This window comes from Triturus cristatus, chromosome 1_2 (assembly GCF_964204655.1).
Source record: "Triturus cristatus chromosome 1_2, aTriCri1.1, whole genome shotgun sequence".
Taxonomy (NCBI): domain Eukaryota; kingdom Metazoa; phylum Chordata; class Amphibia; order Caudata; family Salamandridae; genus Triturus; species Triturus cristatus.
Window position 1 is genome coordinate 375,419,358 of NC_140580.1, and position 19,613 is coordinate 375,438,970.

The following is a 19,613-nucleotide window of genomic DNA, read 5'->3' on the forward strand; positions in this document are numbered from 1 at the left end:
GAAGAGGCACCAGCTGCGCTGAAGGTCGTCAATGCGCTGAGCAGGCTGGTCCTCGCAGTCCTGCCCGTCAGTGGCAGTGTCTGTAATCTCTCCCTGCGGGATTCAATCTGGATTTGAAGCAAAGCACCAGTGTTACAGCCTCCGGTGAGCTATTTAAGGCGGCGAGCGGCTCCCGTGAAGCGGGGGCCGCGAGTCGTTGTTTCACTGCTGGAAGAGGTGGGAGGGAAGAGGCACTAGCTGCGCTGAAGGTCGTCAATGCGCTGAGCAGGCTGGTCCTCGCAGTCCCGCCCATCAGTGGCAGTGTCTGTAGTCTCCCCCTGCGGGATTCAATCCGGATTTGAAGCAAAGCTACAATATGTGCAGTAGCCTCCCAGTCTCTGACACAATTTCCCCCTCCTTAAAAAGTTACCCAAACATTCCGCTCTGGTAAAAACTCAACTTGAAAATGCATGCGCAAGCTGATTTTCTCAAATCTGCATTAAAAGATCTGGTGCTCTAGTTTGGAACTGCAGTCTCACACACAAAACAATAGGCCAAATGGTGCACTTAAGAAAAAGCGGTTCATCCCAGCTCCGCGCAAAGGCATCAACCTCAGGAAGCAAGACACGGAGGTTGACGGAGAAAAAGCGACCTGTGGAGCGAGGCTGCATACAGAGAGGCGGGACAAAATGGTGGCCATGAAAGTGAAACCAGGCAAGGAAAGCGAGTAAGCCACGCTGAGACAGATGAAGCACAGGCGAGCCCGCACCCCCAGCAAACACCACCAAAGCATCATTAACCGGCACTGAGGTGGAGTGAGCACAAGCGGTGAGATAAAGAGCGAGCGCTAATGTAAGAGGGCGTGAGAGAGCAGGGTCCGGACCGCAAGTTTTACCAAGATGGCGGGGGCAAAAACGAAACGAAACCTGTAGAGTGGCGCCGGACAAAACACGGGTCTCTCTACGGAGGAAGCGGACTCGGCAAAAGCTCGTAAAGCCCACGGTACCCTATTCCCTATACCGGCACAGGAGAAAAGGCAAGGGACAACAGTCCCGCACAAAGGGATGAAGTGTCGCAAATTGAAAACAAAGATGGCAGGGAAGAAAGTGAAACTGGCAGCGTCCAAGGCAGCGCCCAATACAGGGAAGTAGGGTTGCACAAAACAAAGGGCTACACAACCGGGGGAGCAAGCCGATTAAAGCGCGCAGAGCCTGAGATATCGGCACCTGAACGGAAAATAAAAGACTAGCAAGGGAGTGCAGACTTCCGCAAACAATCGCAAGCTTTACCAAATGGCTGGGGGAGTATAAGGCAAACCTACAGGGACCGGTGCAGCGAAGAAGCGCTGCAACGCACGTATGGGGGCCCCCTAGAACAGGGGAGCACAGTGCGAACAGCAAGATTGGCAAGGAATCTAGCAGTGACCGCGATATCCTACACCCACACTTAGTGGGGGAAGCAACGAGTGCACAAGCGAGGGAGTGAGTCGGCGTGCTACGCTACCCCACAGGGCGCGCCCTGAGCAGCCAGACATGAGACCAACCCGCCCCAAGCCAGAACCGAGCTGCACCCTCCCAATACCGGCTAAAGAAGGATAACCCTCACAGGGACGCACTCGCGCCCAACAGGAGGTGCGCAATCAAACGAGCCAAAAAGAAAAAGACGTGTCAAGAAAGACAGGGGGGCCCTCCAGACACCACACCAATGGCGCTCTAGCGCCCTAGCCACAGGGGAGCAACACACAGAGAAGAGAGCTGGAACCTGTCCCAAAGCAGTGCCAACACAAAGAACTCTGAACCTGGGCTGCCAGCCACATGGTAAAAAGAGAGTGAGGACAGTCGTGGGCACACAAGCCAGTAGCCGCATCAGGAGGCCATCCAGCAAACAAGCGGACTGGGGGCAAAGCAATCAGTAACAGTAAGGCACAAACGACCCGACCACAGCAGACGAAGAGCACACAGGGGAAGACGGAACACGTAAGGATCAGTGAATACTGTTCTCTCTACCAACCAATTAGAGAGCTGCCACCCGCAGAGAGAGCGAGGAGAAACAGTGCGGGCGAGGACAGAGGTTCCCCATACAAGAACCCAGAGAGCCCCGAACTAACAAACAACCTAAGCTCAGCCAACCCCGCACCATGTCAGAAAGAGAAATGAGGCTGCAGGAAGAAGAGCAAGAACAAATCTGGACCAGCGGACTCTCCGATCATGCAAAAGCTGGATATAAACAGTACCCTGGAAATGATCCTAAAGAAACTAGCGGAAATACACGACCTGGCAAAAACGACAAAACTCACTACAGACACAATCCAACTAGAGATAGCTGCAGTCAGAGCCGACCTAAACGCAGTACACAGTAGACTGGCTACAGCTGAGCAAAGGATCAGCGACGTGGAGGACCTCTCCACCAACACGAACAGGGAAGTTACATCAATAAAGGATGTAACAGGGGCATTACTAAAGCAGACAGCGGATATGGAGGACAGGAGCCACAGAGGGAACATCCGAATACTGGGGATCCCTGAGGGCACGGAAGACGCAGCGGGATCGTGCGCAACTTTCCTTGAAGATCTGATCCCCAAACTCTCCAACCTGAAATTCACCCGCCAATTCGCGATAGACAAGGCCTACAGGGTCGCAGCTTTCAAATCCTCAACGTCTAACAACACCCGCCCTATCATATGCAAGCCGCTTAGGTCGCAGAACACAGAGGACATCTTTAACTTTGCACGCAAGAACCACCAGATCAGCTGGACGGGACACAGGATTACTCCAAACCCACGGTCGACACCAGAAAAGGTTTCCTAGCCCTACGACAAAGACTGAAAAGTAAAAACATCCAATTCTCCTTTGTAGTGCCCACAAAATTCAAGATAATAGACAAGAGGAAAAATCTCTTTTTTACCGACCCAAAAGAACTGACACATTACCTTGACGGTCCTACAACACTATCCATGGACACCTCACAACAAGCCTCAGCCAAGAGGGGCCCCTCACCAGATCTAGCCTCCGGAGGAGGGGGCCCATGAAGGACACACCCCCTTTACAACGATTCTACCTCAGGAAAATATCTACCTCACAGAGGCCTCAATATACCTCAAAACAGGCCCTACTGGGTAAGGAACAACACCTACCTCAAGCCGACTGGCAAAGCAAACAAACACCATACCCCGAAGGACAAAGGGGAAATTTCAGGAAACACAACATATCAGCTAACGCAAGTCCCCGGGCGTACAAAATCTAGCGGGGTCGTGACAGCCCTCACCACATTCGGACTACGGAGATGGCAATCCCGACTTAACGGACAACATGTCTCCGGGAGGCGGAATGGCGATCCTGTCGTCGCACCTCCGACAAGCAAGTGAATTGGGCGGGAGGGAGCGGGGGAGGGGGGGAGGGAGCTGCTCTGATCTGTCTATGCTATCTCTACTTTCCAACCTTTTCTTCTTTCCACACTTTATATGGCACTGCACACAACGGCGGACACCGCCCACAATCCGACACAGAACACTAGGGAGTCACACCGAGAGTCCAGTACACAACCGATCCAGCAGGTTACTGGGGGTCGGACATACAAACCACCGCAACACACCACACCAGATGGCAAGTAGTAAGGCTCTCACCCTGGCCACAGACCTAAACATAGTTTCCCTAAATGTCAAGGGCCTAAACCCCCCTATTAAGCGCAGGAAGATACTGAATTACCTCGCGAAGACAAAGGGCGACATAATCCTGTTATAGGAAACAAAACTAGAAGAGGAGGACCTAAAACTTGTCAGAGCAAACTGGATAGCGCACACTGCCTGCTCGCCAGCTGACAAGAAAAAATGCCTGACCTTGGTAGCCAAAAGATCAAAATTAATGATAGATTCCCAATCCCAGGATAAGGAGGGTAGACTACTACTAACAAACTTATCAAGAGGGGGTGAAAGATTCCATGTAACAAACATATATGGCCCCAATACTGATGACCCCACATTCTGGGAAGGCATTGCAGAAGCACTAGACAAACTCCCCCAGGAGGAACTCACGATTGTAGCAGGGGACCTCAACATACCACTTGATCACACATTAGACAGACAATCCTCCTGCCCGTACCACCCCACGAAATCGCACACAGCACTACAAAACATTTGCAACAAATACAACCTCAAAGACGCGTGGAGACTGCAACACCCAGGCACTAGGGACTACACCTTCTACTCCAATCCACATAACTCTTACTCCAGGATAGACTACATTTTGATCTCAGGGACACACACACACCTAATTGACCAATCAGATATAGCAGCACGACTTATCTCAGACCACTCAGCCATCAGCCTAAAACTATGCAACTGCCACAGCGAGAAGGCCCTTAGAAGGTGGCGTTTCAACAGTGAAATCGTCTCAGACCCAGGAAATAGGGAAGAAATTGAGAAGGCCATATCAGACTATCTATACCACAACGACACCCCAGAAACTAGCGCAGGCGCACTATGGGAGGCTCTGAAAGCTACGATCAGGGGTAAACTAATAGATATCAAGGCAAGGATAAACAAAAAGTCTAACATTAGATTAACCCAACTCGAAGAAGAGATAAAAAATCTAGAAGTAAGCCACGCAAAAGGCGCAAAGAACGCCACACTCCTGGCCATACTAACACAACACAAATACGAGTACAATAAAATCCTGAGTGAGAGGGCAGGACTTTGGTTCAGCAAATGCAAGGCAAGAAACCTGTGCGAAGCCAATAGAGCAGGGAAACTGCTTGCAAACGTTTTGAAGCACAAAAGAAACCAGGTAGCGATCTCATCAGTAACAGACTCGAACAACAAAACTCACACGAGACACAAAGATATTCTCAGCACATTCCAAAAATTCTACGCAGAGCTATATAACTCAGAGCAGTCGTTTAACCAAGAGGAATGCACTTGATACCTAGACAGATTAGGGCTCCCCAAGCTAGACCCCACGGAAAGAGCAAAGCTATGCCAGGAAACCAGCGAGCCAGAAATTGAAAGGGCAGTCAAGACCCTAAAAAAAAATAAGGCCCCGGGACCTGACGGCTACTCGCCGGACTTCTATAAGACCTTTCTAACACAACTAATACCCTCCATGAAAAGAGTCTTCAACCAGACCGCAATGACAGGGGTAGTACCTCAATCATGACAGAGGCTAATATAATAGTCATTCCTAAGGAGGGCAAGGACCACTCGCTGCCAAAAAACTACAGACCCATATCCGTCATCAATGTGGACTGCAAAGTTTACACCAAAATCCTAGCTGTCAGACTAAACATAGTACTGCCCAAACTAATCAGCAATGCCCAAATCGGCTTTATGCGCAACTGAATATCTAGCGATAACACATGCCTTTTCTGCCACATTCTAGAACAAATCTCCATGAAACAAGACCCGGCAGTGGCAATTGCACTAGATGCAGAAAAGGCCTTCGATAAGGTCTCGTGGGCCTTCCTGGAGCAATGCATGGGGTCTTTCAACCTGTGAGAGCCTTACATAAAGATGGCCATGGCCCTCTACCAGGCCCCCTCAGCCCGTATCGCAATCAATGGCTCACTCTCGGACCCTTTCAAACTGAAACAGGGATCCAGACAGGGATGCCCACTCTCACTAACACTCTTTCTCCTGTCCCTAGAGCCCCTAATCCAAGACATAAAGCTAAACGAGAACATAAAAGGGGTCGAAATCCGGTGAACCGTAGTAAAATTAGCCGCATACGCGGACGATATTCTGATCTTAATAGAACAACCAAAAACCTCCATAAAGGCCCTCATGACCACAATAACACAATACTCCGAACTTTCAGGGTACAAACTAAACAACAAAAAATCAGAGTGCAAGCCACTAAACATACACTGCACGAGGGATGTGCTGGGCGATTCGGGCTTGACCTGGCAGATGGGACACATCAAGTACCTTGGCATACTCTTCGACACCGACCTGTACAACACCCTAAGGCACAATGAGAGGTCACTCATGGAAAAAATCAAGAACCTGTTAGAGGCCTGGTCCCCAAAATTCATCACATGGTGGGGTCACGTAGAAACGATAAAAATGATGATCACGCCAATAATCAACTATCTGTCAAGCATGCTTCCTCTGCTCCTCACCGACGACTTCCATCGAAAGATCGACGTCATGCTCACCAAATTCCTCTGGCATGACAAAAAAGCAAGAATCAGTATTAAGAAGGTTAGGGTACCGAAAGCTTAGGGAGGGCTTAACATGGCAGACTTCAAAGCCTATCAACTAGCCTTCCTAGCAAAGCAGGGAACTCAATGGGTGGCCCAGACGCCAGACTACACACCAGTGTGGCTACAGGTAGAGAAGGCCATCCTGAACAACGTGCACCCTCTTGCCCTATTTACGACAAACACATACCCACACACCTCTTAGGTGATATTTAGAAACACGAAGATAGCACTCCTAAAAGTAGACAGCAGAATGGTGGTTAGCATCAGGGGATATAAGGGGAAGAGTCTTAACTTTGAGTCTTGGATAGAGAAAGGTATAAGCTTTCCACACCAACTAGAGAAGGGGACAGCCCCTATCACCTTTGCAGACCTGAAAACACGTTATCAACTAGAAGACCTAGACCTTTACAGATTCCTAAAGATAAAAACAGCCCTGACTAAGACAAAATGAACCAGCACCCAACCCTCGATCTTCCGCTTAGTTACTAACATCAATAAACTAGGTCACCAAGTCTCGCAAATTTACAAGCTACTACGCCCTAATAGCACCAAACTGAACAGAAAAACAACCGAATACTGGGACAAACAACTACACCACCCACTAAAAGACCAGGAGTGGAAAACACTTTGGTCCTCGGCCACACAAAACAAGATTACCCCAATCCTCGCACAAACTAAATTCTTGGTTATTACACAAGACCTACTGGACCCCAGACCGCCTCCACACATTAGGCCTCAGGGATGACCCCCTATGCTGGAACTGCAACACACAGAAGGGGGACCTAGCATACCTCATCTACCATTGCCCAACTCTCAAGACATTCTGGGGAGGGGTGTTTGACTTCATTGACAATGTGTTCAAAATCAAAACAACGAGGGATTTTGCTTCCCTAACCACTGCCTTTATGAGATCGGATCTTTACTCGGAGAATGATAAGGAGCTAAGGGACTTACTACTGACCGCGGGTGTCAAACTGATGAAAGACTCTAGCAAAACCACCTATCAGTGTTGGCTGAACTGGATTACTCACCTCAGAGGAGCGGACAGCTTAGCGCTACAGTACTCCCCATGGAAGGCATCATCCAAGGGGCTATGGGAGACTCTGGACAAGGCCCTAGACCCATACAAGCTCCCATGATTGTGAGATACTAAACTGCTGCTACGGAGGAAGCTCTATTAACTCCTCTCAAAAATCCTGAGCCGGGGACTTTTATATATGCGGTCTGATCTACCGACCTCTATGGGTCGTGCCGTGAATGTGAATGTATACCTCTCTTTCGGGCTATTCTATCTCTTTCTCCTTTCCTATCCTACTCTTCTATCCTTTTCCGAACTGTATATCTTCCTTCTTTCAAACCACAACCACCATATGGGTAAGGCCATAGCATTGTACTAACGTCCAGGGCCAGATTCGGTTGCTGCCGCCAACAAGATTATTGATTGTATAAAATATTTAAAAATGTTTAATAAAAACAAGTTGAAAAAAAAAAAGCGGTTCATGCTGATCGCTTTGTTTTTATGATTCTTGCTTTAGAACTTTTCTCCATACAGCATTCTTGTTACACAATATGGAGTGTTTGGGTAATCTCTGGCAAACATGTATATTTTTTTACAAAAAAATCCCTAGACTACACCAAATTAGGCCATTCTATTGAAATTTACACCCACCTACAGTATTTAATATAACATGTACATTTTGATGTGGTAAGCACAAAATTCCATGTTATTCCCCAAACACTCAGAACATGTGACAATTATTACATTCCAAAAATTCCAAACTCTTCAGTGTTGGATTTTCATCAGATATGAGAATTATTGCATCCGATTCTGGTCATGTATAAACAGGCTGTAATTGTGTGACAGGCCACCTACAGCTCGCTGTGACTGCATTAGCAATTTAGTGTTGTTACTGCAGCTGCAATACAAATTTGCATTTCAGGGATTCTCAGATACCACTAGAGCGCGGGTACTCATAGTACGGCCCGCGGGCTGCCAGCGGCCCGGCAAGCCTTCCTTGGCGGTCCGTGGACCTTGCAGACATCGTACCTGTGCTTGTCAGCAAACACCGCCGGTTGCAGCAGTGCGGAGCTATGGGGGCCGGGCGATTCTTTTAAAGACCATTCACTTGTTAATGAGGCGTTGTTGTATTTCACCTCTTCTTAGTGCCCCTGCATCTCCATTCAATCAGAGGGGAGATGCAGGGGCGTTAGGAAAAAGATGTGAAATACAACAAAGCCTCATTAACAAGTGAATGGTCTTTTAAAGACCTGTGAAGTACTCGGGTATGGCTGTGTATGTGCCCGGGAAGCAGCCTCAACCATGCGGGGTGAGGTGACAGAGAGTGAGGAGGACAGCAGGGTGTGAGAGCAGCGGGGGAGGTGACGGAGGGCAGCAGGGAGTGAGAGCAGCGGGTGAGGTGACAGAGGGAGACAGACAGAGGGAGACAGATGGGGACTGAGAGAGGGAGATGGAGGGAGGGAGACAGAGGGAGGGAGGGAGACAGAGACAGACAGAGGGAGGGAGACAGAGAGAGAGGAGGACAGAAAGAGAGAGGGAGACAGAGAGAGGGAGGGAGACAGAGAGAGAGGAAGACAGAGAGAGAGGGAGACCGAGGGAGTGAGAGAGACAGAGGGAGACAGACAGAGGGAGGGAGACAGAGGGAGACAGAGGGAGACAGAGGGAGGAGGGCGACAGACAGAGGGAGACAGATAGAAGGAGACGGAGGGGGACAGATAGAGGGAGACAGACGGAGGGAGACAGAGGGAGGGAGACAGACAGAGACAGACAGAGGGAGATAGAGGGAGGGAGATAGAGGGAGGGAGACAGAGGAAGGGAGACAGAGGGAGAGAGAGGAGGGAGACAAGCTGAATGAGTGAGACAGAGGGAGACAGAGGGAGACAGAGAGGGAGGGAAAGAGGGAGGGAGGGAGGGAGAAAGAGAGTGATAGAGTAAGGGAGGGAGACAGAGGGAGAGAGGGAGGGAGAGATAGAGAGAGGGAGGGAGAGATAGAGAGAGGGAGGATGGCAACAGACAGAGGGAGGGAGAAAGAGGGAGAGAGAGGGAGGGAGAGGAAGGGAGACAGAGAGAGGGAGACAGAGAGAGGGAGACAGATAGAGGGAGGGAGACAGACAGCGGGAGACAGAGGGAGGAGGGTGACAGACAGAGGGAGGGAGACAGATAGCGGGAGACAGAGGGAGTGAGACAGAGACAGAGAGAGGGAGCCAGAGGGAGGGAGACAGACAGTCAGAGGGAGACAGAGGGAGAGAGAAAGACAGACAGAGGGAGACAGAGAGAGGGAGACAGTGGGAGGGAGACAGAGGGAGAGAGAGAGGGAGGGAGAGATAGAGAGGGAGACAGAGAGAGATAGAGGCAAGCAGAGTGAGTGAGACAGAGAGAGACAGAGGGAGGGAGACAGAGACAGACGGAGGGAGACAGAGGGAGGGAGACAGAGACAGACAGAGGGAGGGAGACAGAGGGAGAGAGAGGGAGGGAGACAGAGAGAGGGAGACAGAGAGAGAGAGAGGGAGGGAGACAGAGAGATAGAAGGAGACAAGCAGAGTGAGTGAGACAGAGGGAGACAGAGGGAGACAAAGAGAGAGGGAGGGAGAGAGGGAGAGAGAGTGATAGAGAGAGGGAGGGAGACAGAGAGAGAGAGAGGGAGGGAGAGATAGAGAGAAGGAGGGAGAGATAGAGAGAGGGAAGGAGACAGAGCGAGAGAGATAGAGAGAGAGATGTGTGTATACCGGGTCTGGTGGCTCAGTGGACGAAGGCGTCCGCTGCAGTGGCCTGTGTTCAACCTCATGGGCATAGTTTTTTTTTGTTGCTCTAGCCCCGCCCCCTCACCCTACTGCCCCTGCCTCCACCGTGCGGCCCTCGGCCATAAACCACACTGTAAATTTGGCCCCCCGAGAGAACGTTTGTGAGTACCCATGCACTAGAGCGATGTCTTGGCTAATAACAAGGTCATTGGACCAGTGGCAGCTGGTCGAATTTGAAAGTGGTGAGGAGTAAGATCAAATAACAGAATTAGCTATGCAACATTTCTGAGGGGGAGTTGGGTGAGAGGGGTTATTCGTCATGAGAAAATTTGTAAACATTGGTTGTGTATATTGGTGCAATTTCCACCTCTATTGCTGTGATAAATGGTACAAAAGTGCAGGTTCAATCTCTGGGTTGACAAGCTAACTGCACAATGCTAATGACTTCATTAGTATATATTAGATAACCTTGAAAGTCATGATCTCAAGATGTGCACTGTATAAAGAATGTTTCCTTTTTGGAAGAGTGCACATCCTTAGGTCTTGAATTTCCAGGCGCTCTCATTTGTGCTAATGTCTCTCTAAGATATTGCAAAAAGTGACAACAAATAATCCTGGGTAAGAATGTGACTCGCTAGTTGTGTTGGCAAAAATAATGGCAACAAGTGTTGCTGAAAGGCTTAATTAAATGTGATTTCACCTGGACATTAAGAGCCTCATTTATGGCACTTTGGAGTAGGGCAGAACATCAAGGCACCTATTTAATCAATACAGCGCACTCCTATCCTTTCTGCCTGCACGGGCACTGTTTTGGCAGCCTAACTCCAACAAAGGCACCCTTGCACCGTGGTGCAATGGTGCCTCCATTGCAGGCAGGATGTTCTTGTGCAGGAAGGGGTACCTTCCTGCATAAAAACATTCCTATGAGGCATTACTTCATTTGAGAAATTAACATGTTTGTCCTCGTTATGCATCACCTCGGCAGGCGTGTGGATTTTACTCTTCCCCAGGTTTAAATCACTTTTTAAATCCCGAGCAGGGCCAAATTACATGGGTGTTGTGTGTGAAATCCAAACCAATGCCCATGAAATGCCTCCCGGGCACAGAGTAAGGTGACACGTGATTTGGATTTGTGCTGCCTCGCCTTACTCATGATTTATGGGGCCACTCAAAGCCATGCAGGGTGCTTCATGAATCTTTATGAGAGCCCTACTCACACATGTACCACTTCATGTGGTGCAAAAGTTACCCAGGGTTATCATAAACAAGCCTCTCAGTGCAGATAGATAAAAAGGTCAAAGAGCAATTGAAAATGTATTTCTTCCTGTGCTCTGTGATGTTTACATTTTAAACTCACAGTGGAGTTTCCAAATTAACACGTTAAATATGGAAAACAATGAGCGCCTTAAAAACTTCCATTACTGCCCTGGATAGGGAACTAATATCCCTGTGGTTAGGGAGACCTTAATGAGTGCCCTGGTTATAGTGTTCAATCAAGCACAATATCAGCTGCACACTGATCAAGAAGGTGCACTGTAAGCCATTTTGTTTTTGACTCTGCCGGTTGTCAGTCAAGTGCAACTTAGTAAGTGAAAATAGGTGCACTGGGGATCTTTTGAAATTAAACTTGACATAATGATAAACAAAAAGGCTGAATAATCTTTGCATCAAAGCGACTTTCATTTAGAGCTTTGCTAGAAAAATGCAAATTAGATATCAGTGCATTGAAAGCTCCAATTTTTAAACAGACTAAAAAGATCTTAAAATGGCATGAATAGCAGGCTGAGAAGTCGCTAAAAAATACCATGACAAATACCTTTTGTAAAGCGTCTATCGGTGTCTTTTTACAAAACTAGGGAACCCCACCCTTTCCCAACTCTTCACAGAGTGGGCTCAGTGAGGCTTGTTGACCCCACACTGTGACAATTTGTTAAAGGGTGGGTGTTCGCGTGCAGCCTGTGACTGACATGCAGCCCTAGGAAATACAGGACTCAAGCCCCAGAAGTCTTAAAAAATTGCAGGCAAGGGCTGGCACTAGGTCAGCCCGGCTTGCTATAGTGAAATAAAAATGTGAGTTAACTTAGCACATACACACCAGGGCATGTGTCTCAGTGGAAAGTGCCTAGCTGCCTCTCTTGACTCTTGTGCTAGCAAGGACGATAGAAAGGAAATTCAACCAGGCCGGGAGAGTGGTATCCAGTAAATGCTCTGCTTTATTAGGAATAGGGAATTTTATGTGGATGGTAATTGCTCTTAGCAATTACCATTTTGCTTTAAGCAGTTACCATCTGCATCATTTACAAAGCTGTCAGCTGGGTTGGCGGAGCCCCAATGCTATCAACCAGGAGCGGCTGCTGCATTGGACTCAACTCCATCATCTACCCAGCTGTAGTGCACAACCAGAGACATCAGCAGTCTGTTATGACAAGTTGGCTAACTCCAGAGAGTAGTGCTCTTCTCTGTGAGCATTAAACTTAATGTGGCACCTTTGCAGGTATGACATAAACATAAGCTAGCCTAGCTGATGAGGGGTGATACCCTGAAACCGGTCCTAAGATGCTTGTTTCCGGTCCAGGGAAGATGTTGCATGGCAGTTTCGGAAGGACTGTTCCCAAAGGGTTCAGGGTGAAGACTGATTTGCATTTCGTTGGGTCCAAACTGGGGTGGCATAGCGAGCAAAAGAATGATGAATTAAACCCAGATCTCTTGACTGGGGGTGAGTAACTGAAATGTTTCAGCACCCTGTCCATCATCTTGTTGTGTTTTCTACATTCGCCCTAAGAGGCCAAGGGTATACCCAGAGGTGGATCCCCTGCTCGCTGCGCCACTGGATTCAAGCTAGCCTGGCTGATGAGGGGTGATACCCCGAACCCAATCCCAGGATGCTTGTTTCCGGTCCAGGGAGGACCTGGCTTGGCAGGTCAGGCTGGACTTTTCCCATGAATAGCAGGGTCAAGACTGATTTGCATATGTCTGGGTCCAAAGTGGAGTGGCAGAGTAAGCAAAAAACAATGGATTAAACCCAGATCTCATGACTGGGGGTGAGTGATTGAAAAGTTTCAGCATTCCTACATAATCTTGTTGTATTTTCTGTGACATTAGCATAATAATTATCATTATCTTCGACATCCAATGGAGGGAGGAAGACCATTTTAAGGTGTTTAATTTTGTATCCCTTAATAGACTCTGACATTTCTGTAAACTCCCCTCGATTTTCAGTGCCTTGTAAAATTCCAACACCAGAGCAAATCATTGCTTGCATGGATGTTGGAATTATGTTAAGCAGTAAAATTCAAAAATCAGATTTTTCAACTGATAGATTTTCATTTATTGGGTGAATAAAAGGGCCAGTAAATACCGGAACATGAGGATTTTAGTGCAGTAAGCATCAAAATCCCATTTTCAGATCAATACTCATATATGGATTGTTTAGCTTATCTGATAGATGACGATTCACTGGGTATTGTTGTTTATTGGATGTGAAACATAACAATGCAATTACACAGAACTTGTACTTGAGGCCTAAATGTATGTGAACCTTTGTGAGTTTGCATATAAGGTATTGTGTGAGCTCTTTTTTCTTTCCCTCCTCCCGCAATAGTTTGAGTGATGTAAATGAAGTCTTGTCTTATTTTTTTTTCCTGTACATTATATGCATGTTGTCCATTGTTCATGACATCTTCCATATATTCAGTACTGTTGAGCGTGAGTTCTTTGATGGTTGAGAGCCAGGACAAGGCCGAAAACCTAAGACAGTCATGACATTGCTAAACAGAGAGCACTACAACACAATTTATCAAATACATTGGTTCAGAGGTTCAAGGGTGGGTCTTGGAAAACTTTCCTGCCCTAAAAGCTGTCTCCTTGTATGCAGTCCCCTGGGGAAATGCCAGAGTGCCCACATGGCCTATCCTGACCTGGTGAGGTCGCAAGACTTGATAGGAAAATTGGATCACTACACAGCACAACCCAACTTTAAGGCAAACTTTGGAGGATGTCCAAAACTAAGCTGCACCTGTACTGTGGAGATGCTGGAAAGGCTACTTCAAGAGTTCGGAGACACCCTCACATATTACATGTCTTAATATGTGAGGCAGTATATCACTGTGTCGATAGTAGGTCATGCTTTCTATCCCAGTGTATGAAACAAAGACACGAGAAAGTATGCTGCATAACTGATGCACGTGCGTTGATATTTCTTTTTTTTCCACAGCGTTTTATATAGTGCGAACTTGACCCGGTATCGGGTATCAGAGTGCTTTACATAGCACCAGTTGCATTACATGAGGACACATTCATTTTTTTGTTAGGCACGTGGAGATTACGTGATTTGCCCAGAATCACAGGATGTTCAGCGTCATTGCCGAGACTTGAACCCGGTTCCCCAGATTCGAGGTTGACCGCCCTAGCTGTTAGGCCAACTCCTCTCCCCACATGGGGAATCAGCTATGTTTTGTCTCGGTTGTGGGAGCACATTTAATATTTGTTATGTGCTTTGTGTAGCTACTCTCCACAGTGTCTTTATGAGGGCTGCTGTGTGTTTATGGCCGGTATGAGTAATTGTCAATCTGTGCTATGTGATCTGTTAGTAACACCTATTACCAGCAAGTAGAGAAGAGACAAACTGTAGAGTGCAATACATCATTGAAGTAATTATTTATTATTATTGTTAACATTATGGTTACAGATCTTACCAGTTCTTATATTGCGGCAGTGTATAACATTTGCTTGCATTAATGTTTTTAATTCTAAATCAGTGATCTGAAAATTAGCTGATCCAATAGTAAATTGTACTAAAGTCAGCTAAATTCCCTGGTCTCGGACTTCAAACCTGCCCGGGCCCGTCAAGAAGAGGCAATCTTATGCAGGCTATGCAACTACCGCAAAGAATCCTGGCTCCACCTGCTGTGCTGCTGCTCCAAACTGGCCGATGAGTGACGGCGCCTGCTTCTCCGCTTGTTTCGGTCTAAAGGCGCCAGAAGCTGCCAGGAGGCCTCGGATCTGTGCTTCTCTGAAACACATCAAGCACCCTAGATAGACTGGGGAAATTTACAAACTTTATTCGTCTTTCACTCACTGAAGTCGCTCCAGGATGATATTAGCTCCTGGCAAAAATGTACATTTATTTATGTGATTGGCACAAGGATCACAGTGAACAGAACTCATTTCAGAGTTGTAACACCTTGGTTCCACTCACATAAATAAATGCACTTTTTGCACCAGAAAACCTGCATCCACTGTCATAGTTTCAAAGGGGCAGGTGTGTCATACATTAGGATTTATGTATATACTTTGGGGAGTGTTTGTGGTCCGGACAATAGTTGAGCATGTCGGCTTGAAAGTGATGGTGTAGGACTGGAGGCTTGGGAGGGGAGTGGACATCAAGTGATTGCCCGAATTTATACTTCCCGGATTTTCTTCCACAGTGAGAAAGGTATGCTTAGGATGTTGTATGTTGTGTCAGGTGGATAGACTGATATGAAGCGTGTTATTCCTCCTCCAATACTCTTCTGTCACTAGTTCAATCTCTAAGAGGTGCCCTACACGAAGAGAGACAGACTCTGGCCATTGCTTTCAGAGTGACACAATAGCAAAAATGTATGAAGCAAGTGAAAACAGTATAATTTATAGGAAACAATTTGCAGGACAAACAACCATTTTTAGGTTGGAGGTAGGAGGCAGTAATAGGATTGATTCGTCAGGCAGTGGATTTGTTTGCCTCTAAAATGCACTTTTTTAGAAAGTAATGATCAGTGCACTCATTATCTTTCATCCTTTCAGGGCAACGAAAGAGAACAAAGAAGGCCAAGACCACTGCCCAGGGCGACACCACAGTCTCCACACCAGCTATTCCTCCTGGCAAGTCATGTTTATAATTTCTTACTTTTAACAGTTCTTACCCAGTATGCACAATGGCCTGCTAGAGTTTCCATTTTTCCCAATTCCCCTATCTAATTTAGTCTCCATTTATCCCTCATACCACTTTGTGTTTTCTTTGACATTCCATCTCTTTTAGCAGCTGACTTCCTCCTGTATGTAGCTTTCTTACCCCCCATTTTAGCTACTGTGGCCATAACCTTACCCAGACAACTCTTTTACATATCTTTTGGCAACAAAAGATTGTGTAAAGTGAAGAGGAACACAGGCTCAAAGCCTGTAGGTTGGCAGGAGACTTTATTTAGCAAGTAGTCAATAGTACAGGGACACATATGGACTTCAACAGTAAGAGATCTTGGACACAGCTCACCCCTTGTGTAACTCTCACAATGCAACTCTTTGAAACTCCTCATCATACAAGTTTCCATGATGTCATAAACGAGCAGTGTCTACTTCTCATGGCTTCCATTACACTGTTCCGTCTTCTCCTTTCCATTAACCAGTCAATTAGGCCTACTAAATATAATGCTGCCAAACCTGTCAATAGCCAAACCTAAACCTAGCCCAAGCTCTGACATTTTATTAGACCTTGCCTCACCCAACACTTACTTCCCCTGTAGCCCAGGAATAAAATACTTATTGGATATTCTATGGATTTGCAGTGGAGGGTGCAGTATGGGATCAGCCTAGACTCAGGGTAGGACTCAGGAGGGAGTAGGATAAGAGCAGGTCAATTGGAACTTATGACATGCCATTAATTGTCAGAAAAATCACATGCTGCCTCACCAGGTTGCCTCCAATAATGTTGCACTGAATAGATAGGCAAATACATTGTGCAGCATAAATGCAATGCACCATATTTGTCTGTGGCAATATATATTTATATTGCCACAACAACATTTATTTTCATTTTTAATAACACAATAAGTGTGTGATGAAAGTGCCACCTCATGAATTCAGTTTAACGTTTCATCAATTTTAGCAAAAAGTTTATTTCCGACTGTGAGGATGGTCATGGATTAATTCCCCTGTGAGGGAAAAGACCCCCTGTGACAAAGAATCGCTCATTACATTTTCCAGTGGTGCTATAGGACCAGTAATGTTGTGTTACTGAATATATAAACAAGGGTTTGCAGTGAGTACTACAATTCATGTTCTTTTCTTTATCCTTGAATCATCCAGCTTCTCCTGCTGAAGGCCATGCTGTTTATTCCTAGTGGGAGCAGAAGCAGTAGCACTTAAAAGTCGACACTGGTGTCTCTGACTTCTCTCAGTCTCAGTATTGTGCATCATGTTTCATGTACCTGCAGGCAATAAAATGAAGCAGGAAGTCTGCGAGACTTGGACAATCTAGTTCTGTCTCTCCTTCCTTAAACAGCAAACTTTCTGTAGAGTACAGCATTGAACTTTCTTGATTGTTCCCAAAAAGTAAAGATCTGAGTGGTATGGATGCAACAGAGGTTGCACACAAAAAGAGAGTAATGCTGTTAATCCAAAATCCAAATCCAAAATGATAAAGTGCTGAACAAGGCAGATGGAAGAGTCTTCAGGACTGAAAGAGGAAGTTGCTACAATATGTGCAGTAGCCTCCCAGTCTCTAACGCAATTTCCCCCTCCTTAAAAAGTTGCCCAAACATTCCGCTCTGGCAAAAACTCAACTTGAAAATGCATGCGCAAGCTGATTTTCTCAAATCTGCATTAAAAGATCTGGGGGCATATTATCAAGAAACGGCGTTAAAATTATCGCAGCTTTAGCGGCTGAAAACTACAGCTAAAGCGACAATAATGAGCTTGATAATATGCCCTTGAGAATTCCAATAGAAGCCCATGTTCTGGTGTCAACATGTGCTTCTATTGGAATTCTTACCGACATATTATCAAGCCCATTTTCGCCGCTTCAGCGGCGGTTTTCTGCAGCTAAAGCGGGGATAATTTTAAGGCCGTGCTTGATAATATGCCCCATCGTGCTCTAATTTGGAACAGCAGCCTCACACACAAAACAATAGGCCAAATGGTGCACTTAAGAAAAAGCGGTTCATGCTGATCGCTTTGTTTTTATGATTCTTGCTTTAGAACTTTTCTCCATACAGCATTCTTGTTACACAATATGGAGTGATTGGGTAATCTCTGGCTTACATGTATATTGTTTTACAAAAAAGTCCCTAGACTACACCAAATTGGGCCATCCTATTGAAATTTACACCCACCTACGGTCTTTAACATAACATGTACATTTTGATGTGGCAAGCACAAAATTCCATGTTATTCCCCAAACACTCAGAACATGTCCCAATTATTACATTCCATAAATTTCAAACTCTTCAGTGTTGGATTTTCAACAGATACGAGAATTATTGCATCCGATTCTGGTCATGAATAAACAGGCTGTAAGTGTGGCAGGCCACCTACAGTTCGCTGTGACTGCATTAGCAATTTAGTGTTGTTACTGCAGCAGCAATAAAAATGTGAATTTCAGGGATTCTCAGATACCACTAGAGCGATGTCTTGGCTAATAACAAGGTCATTGGACCAGTGGCAGCTGGTCGAATTTGAAAGTGGTGGGAGTAAGATCAAATAACAGAATTAGCTATGCAACATTTCTGAGGGGGAGTTGGGTGGGAGGGGTTACTCCACATAACATTTTTTGTAAAAATTGGTTGTGTATATTGGTGCAATTTCCACCTCTATTGCTGTGATAAATGGAACAAAAGTGCAGGTTCAATCTCTGGGTTGCCAAGATAACTGCCCAATGCTAATGACTTCATTAGTATTTATTACAGAACCTTGAAATTCATGATCTCAAGATGTGCACTGTTCAAAGAATGTTTCCTTTTTGGAAGAGTGCACATCCTTAGGTCTTGAATTTCCAGGCGCTCTCATTTGTGCTAATGTCTCTCTAAGATATTGCAAAAAGTGACAACAAATAATCCTGGGTAAGAATGTGACTCGCTAGTTGTGTTGGCAAAAATAATGGCAACAAGTGTTGCTGAAATGCTTAATTAAATGTGATTTCACCTGGACATTAACCCCTTCAGTGCCACGCCCTTTCCCCCTCCTGTGCCGGGCGTTACATTAGCGGGCGGAGTTCATGACGAGATAGTCTCGTCATGGGCACAGCGCAACCGTGCTCCATGACGAGACTATCTCGTCATGGGCACAGAAGAGGTTAAGAGCCTCATTTATGGCACTTTGGACTAGGGCAGAACAGCAAGGCACCTATTTAATCAACAGCGCACTCCTATCCTTTCTGCCTGCACGGGCACTGTTTTGGCAGCCTAACTCCAACATAGGCACCCTTGCACCGTGGTGCAATGGTGCCTCCATTGCAGGCAGGATGTTCTTGTGCAGGAAGGGGCACCTTCCTGCATAAAAACATTCCTATGAGGCATTACTTCGTTGGAGAAATTAACATATTTGTCCTCGTTATGCCTCACCTCGGCAGGCGTATGGATTTTACTCTTCCCCAGGTTTAAATCACTTTTTAAATCCAGAGCAGGGCCAAATATCATGGGTGTTGTGTGTGAAATCCAAACCAATGCCCATGAAATGCCTCCCGGGCACAGAGTAAAGTGACACCGTGATTTGGATTTGTGCTGCCTCGCCTTACTCATGATTTATGGGGCCACTCAAAGCCATGCAGGGTGCTTCATGAATCTTCATGAGAGCCCTACTCACACATGTACCACTTCATGTGGTGCAAAAGTTACCCAGTGTTATCATAAACAAGCCTCTCAGTGCAGCTAGATAAAAAGGTCAAAGAGCAATTGAAATTGTATTTCTTCCTGTGCTCTGTGATGTTTACA